Genomic DNA, 6702 nt, shown 5'->3' on the forward strand with positions numbered 1-6702 from the left:
TTTTACAACACAACACAACATATCAAATATGCATTTCTTATTATTTTACTCTGTCACATCGTCGCTGACAACTGCTTTAAAGCACCCACATGAAATATATATAAAGATATGAATAAAGATATAAATAAAGTTATAAATATATATATAAAGATATGAATAAAGATATAAATAAAGATATAAATATATGAATAAAGATATGAATGTTAACTGAGTCAGGTGAACTCTGGGTAGATCAGGCTGTACTAACAGGTGCATAGATCTCCTTTATGCACTGAGGTTGGAGCACCTTTATATTGTCAGTGAGAACCATCTTGTATTCATCATGTATTCATCACGTATTCATCATGTATTCATCATGTATTCACACCTTGATGCTAAGACCAGCTAAAAACAACCCCCCCCCCCAAAAAAAAAAAATCTCTGTCAGGCGGTTGAAGCGCTGGACTCACTCACTCACTCACTCACTCACTCACTCACTCACTCACTCACTCCTTCCTGTGAGAAGAGAAACTTGTGTTTGTGGGATGAAGGGATGAAGGGAAGGAGGAAGGAGAGGAGGGAGAGTTCTTGGCTTCTTTGTTTCCAGGCCTTGATGTGTGACCAGCAGCTCTCCTTCCCTCCTTCCCTCCTTCCCTCCTCCCTTCCTCCCTTCATGCGCCATACCAGCTCCTCTCCCTCTTTTTCTCCTTCCCTTCTTTCACTCTTTCCATCCTGCCGTACTTAGCCTTCTGCTTTCTCGTCCCTTCTTTCCTTCTTCCTCCTCTTCTTCCTCTTCACCTCCTCCTCTCTGCCCACCCATACTGTCTCCACAGGGAGCTGCTTCACACTGACAATGAATCAAAAGGCAAAGGAGAGAAATATCCTTTCAACATGCGTGCACACACACACACACACACACACACACACACACACAGGCACGCACACACACACACACACACACACACACACACACACACACACACACACACACACACCAGAGGGCTGTGTGGGAATGAACCAAGGGGCCTCGCTCAAATCCCTGTCTCTAGGCAACCACCAAGGATATGCTGGGGGAACAGCATTAAAGTTGGAGAAAAACTAAGAAACGCACACACACACACACACACACACACACACACACACACACACACACACACTTTCAGATTCTGTTTCTCTGTGTTTGTAAAACCAATCCCAAATGTTGAGCAATGAGGGAGGAACAGAGAGCGAGTGATGCTTGTTGTGTTAGTGTGAGCAGAGAAATGATTAAGTGTCACACGGAGTGTTGACCGTCAGAGGGTTCACTCTGATGGGGAGGTGAGCAAGAGCACAAGAATGTGTGTGTGTGTGTGTGTGTGTGTGTGTGTGTGTGTGTGTGTGTGTGTGTGTGTGTGTGTGTGTGTGTGTGTGAGAGAAGCGTACAGCGCTAAAATTTAATCGCAATAAATAGTCACTCGTGCTTGTTTTAGATGTGTGTGTGTGTGTGTGTGTGATTGTGCACGTTCATTTGTGTATAGAGTGTGTGTGTGTGTGTGTATAGAGTGTGTGTGTGTGTGTGTGTGTGTGTGTGTGTGTGTGTGTGTCTGCCACCTCTGCAGCTGGCCCTCCATCAGCAGATTAATAAGCTTTGTTGCCACGCCGACCGGAACCTAGTGACAACCATCCAGCCCCAAGGCATCATGGGTAACGGACTGACTGGCCGCAAGCTGGCTCTGTTTTTACAGCTCTGTTTTGTCCCACACTGCGCTCCTGTGTGTGTGTGTGTGTGTGTGTGTGTGTATCATCGTTAATTGCTCCTCTCTTGCCACCCTTCTCAATGACATCACTGCAGTCACAGATGTTTTTTTCCCACTTCCAAGACCCCTGGACACACACACACACACACACACACACACACACACACACACACACACACACACACACACACACACACACACACACACACACACAGAGCTCAGGAAACACTTCCAGGCTTTGGACTCCTTGTGTCTCTGTCTTCTTTCCTTCCTCCTCTTATTCCTTTCTTTTAGTCCACTTTAGTTATTTTGTGGTTATTAAAAGAAAATATCTTATTTTATTGTTGTTGCATTGTAGTTTGTGTTATGGTGTGTGATACATGAATTAAATTAGTATTTATTGTCTTACAAAAAAAGTTGTATAAACACAATATACTGTGTGTGTGTGTGTGTGTGTGTGTGTGTGTGTGTGTGTGTGTGCGTGTTCTTGTTTCAGTGTCGTACAGCCTAAAGGGTTTGGTATAATATATATTATATTATTATATTATATTACTTCTGGAGACTTTACATTTATTGAGTTTCAGTCTCCAGCTAAACGTTACAAAATCCTGGAACCTACATTTCCCATAATGCAACTTAATCATTCATTTATTTAGAGCCACATGCCTCCGAAAGTAATCATCTTTGAAACAAACACCACACACACACACACACACACACACACACACACACTGAGTTACATTATAAAACGTTGAGTAGTAAACTGAACTTTATTTCTAAAACCTTTTAATTCTTTTTTGTTTTTGTCAGATTTGTGTCAAAGTGATCAGAGTCATCGTGGAAGTGATCAGTGATGTATTTGTATTTGTTATAAACGTATGTGACGTATATTTACTGTAGATCTTTAATATTACATGTACTATGGAACAGTGTAGTCAGACTTCAGTCTATACTTAAACTCCGTCTATTCTTCAGACTTTCACTCTTTCCACGTCTGTCTTGTTTTTGTCACTCGTTGCTGTGTGGACTCTGTGTTTCTGACCTTTGACCTCACTCTGCTGGTTGATGTGTTGGCGTTCTGCGTTCAGCTTATTGTGCTGTTTCACATTCTAGGTCGTCGTTGCTGCTGTGAGCAGGTTCTGGATGAGATGTTTGATGAACGTCAGACCAGTCAGAGCTCAAAGACAACGACTTTAAGCTCAAGTCCACGCCGGGACGAATGTAGTTCATTGAGACCACGTACATCTTTATCATCAATAAACTAACAAAACTAATAAAATACCTTTATAAATAAAGTTTCCTGTGGCTGAACTCGTCTGATCAACTCAACAGACTCGGTGTTCACTCCTAACTCCTAACTAACTACCCGTCTGTCTATCTACTCATCCCTCTGTCTGTCTCATGTCTTCATTCACATCGTTTCTGTCCTCATAACTACTTTCCCTCTTCTCTTTCCTGTCACACTCTCTCTCTTTGTCACAGACTCTCTACTCTCTCCAGGCCTTCCTCAGTGCTCCGCTGTGGGGCCGTGAAGTTGCAGTGCCCCCTGGTGGCAGACTACCGCCACAGCAGAGCGTAGCACACAGCCAGCCCTGCAGGAGTAGATGCTACTTGATCTTTCTTTCTGTCTTCAGTCGCTAAAGAAGCAGCTGATAGACCATCCAGTGAAGTCAATAAACATGGTCATCTGGGATCAGCTGTTCCTCCAGAAGGTCTTTGAATGAATGAAACCGTTATAACATCAGAAAGTAATGAGAAGGTTACATATGGATCACTTTACAGGACGCAGAGTATACGTCAGCATGTTGTTACATTGCACTACGGGGTGCAACCACTGAGGAGATGGGAAACGAGGAAGGAATCATAGGAATCAGCTCTGGAACAACCCTCCCTTCATATTAGGTTGTCGTCCAGCTTACCAATGTTTAAAAAGGTTTAATCACAATTTCTTTCTGGTCTGTCAGCTGTGATCTTCACTTTGTTTGTGTGATTCCTGTCACTTTGTCTTGATTTTAACGTCCTTACTGTTATTGAGTCTTTTCCACCGTATGACTGCGTATCTATGAGCAGCACGTTGGTAACCTTTGTTGTACTTTAAATGTGCTGTACAAACACATTTTGATTGATTGATATAAAAAAGGAAACATATAATAATAGCATGGAAGCCTTCTGGCTTGAGCAATACGGGACATTTTATGAAAATCATATTTTAAGAGGACTCCAGAAGCGCTTTCATCTCTGGTGAGCCTGTGAAACCACATTAAAGCGACCGCACCAACAGAAAACACAACTCCTGTCTGATCACAAGCGGTGCTGCTGTCAGATCGCTCCCCTCACTTTTCATTTCTGGCGCTTCTCCGAGCGCCTTCTGAAGTTGAATCAGACTCTCCTCGGGCGGAATGGAGACATGTGAAACCACTTGCAGAGCGGTTTTTGGCTCAGGTGTGATTTCCACAAACAGGGAAGATGATTGACATTGGCTGCCAGACAAGAGAACATCTCTCAGTCAGCACGTTTGTGTTGAGGCTTCAGGACAGACCGGAGGAGGACAGAGTAGAGGAGAAGCTATCGGAGGAGCAACAGAATGGATTAGAATCAAAGTCAAAGTTTAAAATCACTTGACGTTTGGTCCGTGTTAAATGATCCATGACTGAATGCTGCAGACTGTGGCCTCAGTGAAAGCTGCTCTGTCTGACTGAGCTCTGTCTGTCTTAATGAAGCTAAAGAGTCTTAAACTGCTTAACACAGTCGTCAGGTTTCTACCTGTGTAAGGCAATACACTGAGTGTAATGATGCACAGAGCAGTGTGTGTGTGTGTGTGTGTGTGTGTGTGTGTGTGTGTGTGTGTGTGTGTGTGTGTGTGTGTGTGTGTGTGTGTGTGTGTGTGTGTGTGTGAGAGAGAGACGGTGCAGGTGAAAGCAGAGACGACATCAGGGTCCATATTAAAGGATAATTACAACTCAACAGGAGACTGTTCCCATGAAGAATTCTGGGGGATTATCACTGTTTATTGCTCCTTTACATTGTAGAGCTTTAATGTGTGTGTGTGTGTGTGTGTGTGTGTGTGTGTGTGTGTGTGTGTGTGTGTGTGTGTGTGTGTGTGTGTCCCATTCAAATGTCCGCTCCCTAATCACCACAGTGCGATGAGGGTCACAGGATCTTAACTGATCTGAAATGTTTATTCTTCGTTACATATTCCACTTCTGTCCTCGTTCATCACGCTCACAGTGAACATCAGTGGATTCATTGATGCTCCTCCTCCTCACAACGAGGTAGACCATCAGAAGGCCGTCTCCTCTGACTTTAACCGAGTGTGCTTCAGTGTGTCCATCAGATCAGAAAACGCTCGTGTGTGTCAGTGTGTCTGTGTGTCTGTGTGTCTGTGTGTGTGTGTGTGTGTGTGTGTGTGTGTGTGTGTGTTATGTAGTTGTTTTGATGTCAGGTCTTGTTAACATTACATGTCCTGGAACACATCAGACAAAGAGACGTGAGCAGAAACTGAACATTAAAGTGAGTTTATTTATGAAGGCCTTTAAATGCATCGTTAAAGGAGTCACAAGCTTCATGAAACCAGCTGCTCTGAGGGTTCACCATATATTATATAAATATATATATATATAGATATATACATATATTTATATATATTCCTGTCTTATATATATATATGTATTTATCATATATAGTTTAGTGTGTCGTCTCCTTTGTAGCTCCTGCTGTATCTGTTTTAAACCAAAATACAAATCATTCAACACATTTTCCTTCTTTCATTTTTAGTAATTTAATTTATTTGACATACTTCAGAATGAATCCAATAACATTTAATATTAATGTACAAATCAGATCAAAACACTTTGTAAATGTTTTCTGTGCTCGTTCTTCAAGGACAGTAAAGAAATGATACTGAAATGTTTTCACACTTTAAATCTACAGTTTTATATTTAACTTCACACACACACACACACACACACACACACACACACACACACACACACACACACACACACTCCTGTCTAGATGCACACACTCAAGTTTCACATTTCTTTGCTCAAACATCTGTTTGTATGCATGCTGAGGAAGGTGTTGGGATATCTTAAACCTTCTTGTTTTACATTGATAAATCTATAATACAGCGTTTGTGTGAATGAATGAATGAATGAATGAGACACTCTGATATGAGTTGTCAGTCTAGACAGTCAGTGGCATCGACTCCAGACGTCCAGCGCTTGTTGAACATTTTGTTCCGTATCCTCGTCTGGACCTGAGACGTTTGAATGTCGGTCCCTCGACCTCACGGCTCAGAGACTCTCCCCGTGAGACAAAGCCCGGGTCCCAGTAGAAAATTAGCGCATTTAGCTGTCATCGCTCAGCTCGCTTTACAGTCCCAGCAGCCTTCACACAGAGGCCCCCCCCCCCCCCCCAGCCCTCTCCTGCTCCAGGAAAGACGATCTTCTGTGTAGCTCAGAGATCAAGACAGGAAGGTGTAAACTGCAGATAAATGTGATCAAGTGTCTCCGCTATCACCAGCCCTCACATCAGAGTGGCTGGCTGGGTTTACCCCCCCGCCCCCCCCGCCAACATGGATTAGCTGCGCCCCCCCCCCCCCCTTTGTGCCTCTCAGTGGCAGCAGACAGGTAGTGGAGATGAGGAGATGAGGAGATGTTTCAGACCTGCTCTGAGCGGCTTTCATTAGCCTCACACAGACCTGACCGCCTCAAAGGCCGGGTCACAACCAGAAACACCAGAAACCCCTCAGGTCATGAATACTGACAGACAACATTATATTAATCAGAACAAAGGAATCTGAATGTTTGATTCTGTTATTGTCCCGAGCTCAGCGGTCCTGGTGGACTCATTGTCTCAGCGGTCCTGGTGGACTCATTGTCTCAGCGGTCCTGGTAGACTCATTGAAACATACTAACTAAGACTCCTCTGGTCTCAGTGTGTCTGTGCTGCTGCAGCTTGAGTTAGTTGCAATACCTTGAAAATC

This window comes from Cebidichthys violaceus, unplaced genomic scaffold (genome assembly GCF_023349555.1).
Source record: "Cebidichthys violaceus isolate CVI_PGR_0920_01 unplaced genomic scaffold, fCebVio1.0.p SCAF_33, whole genome shotgun sequence".
Taxonomy (NCBI): domain Eukaryota; kingdom Metazoa; phylum Chordata; class Actinopteri; order Perciformes; family Stichaeidae; genus Cebidichthys; species Cebidichthys violaceus.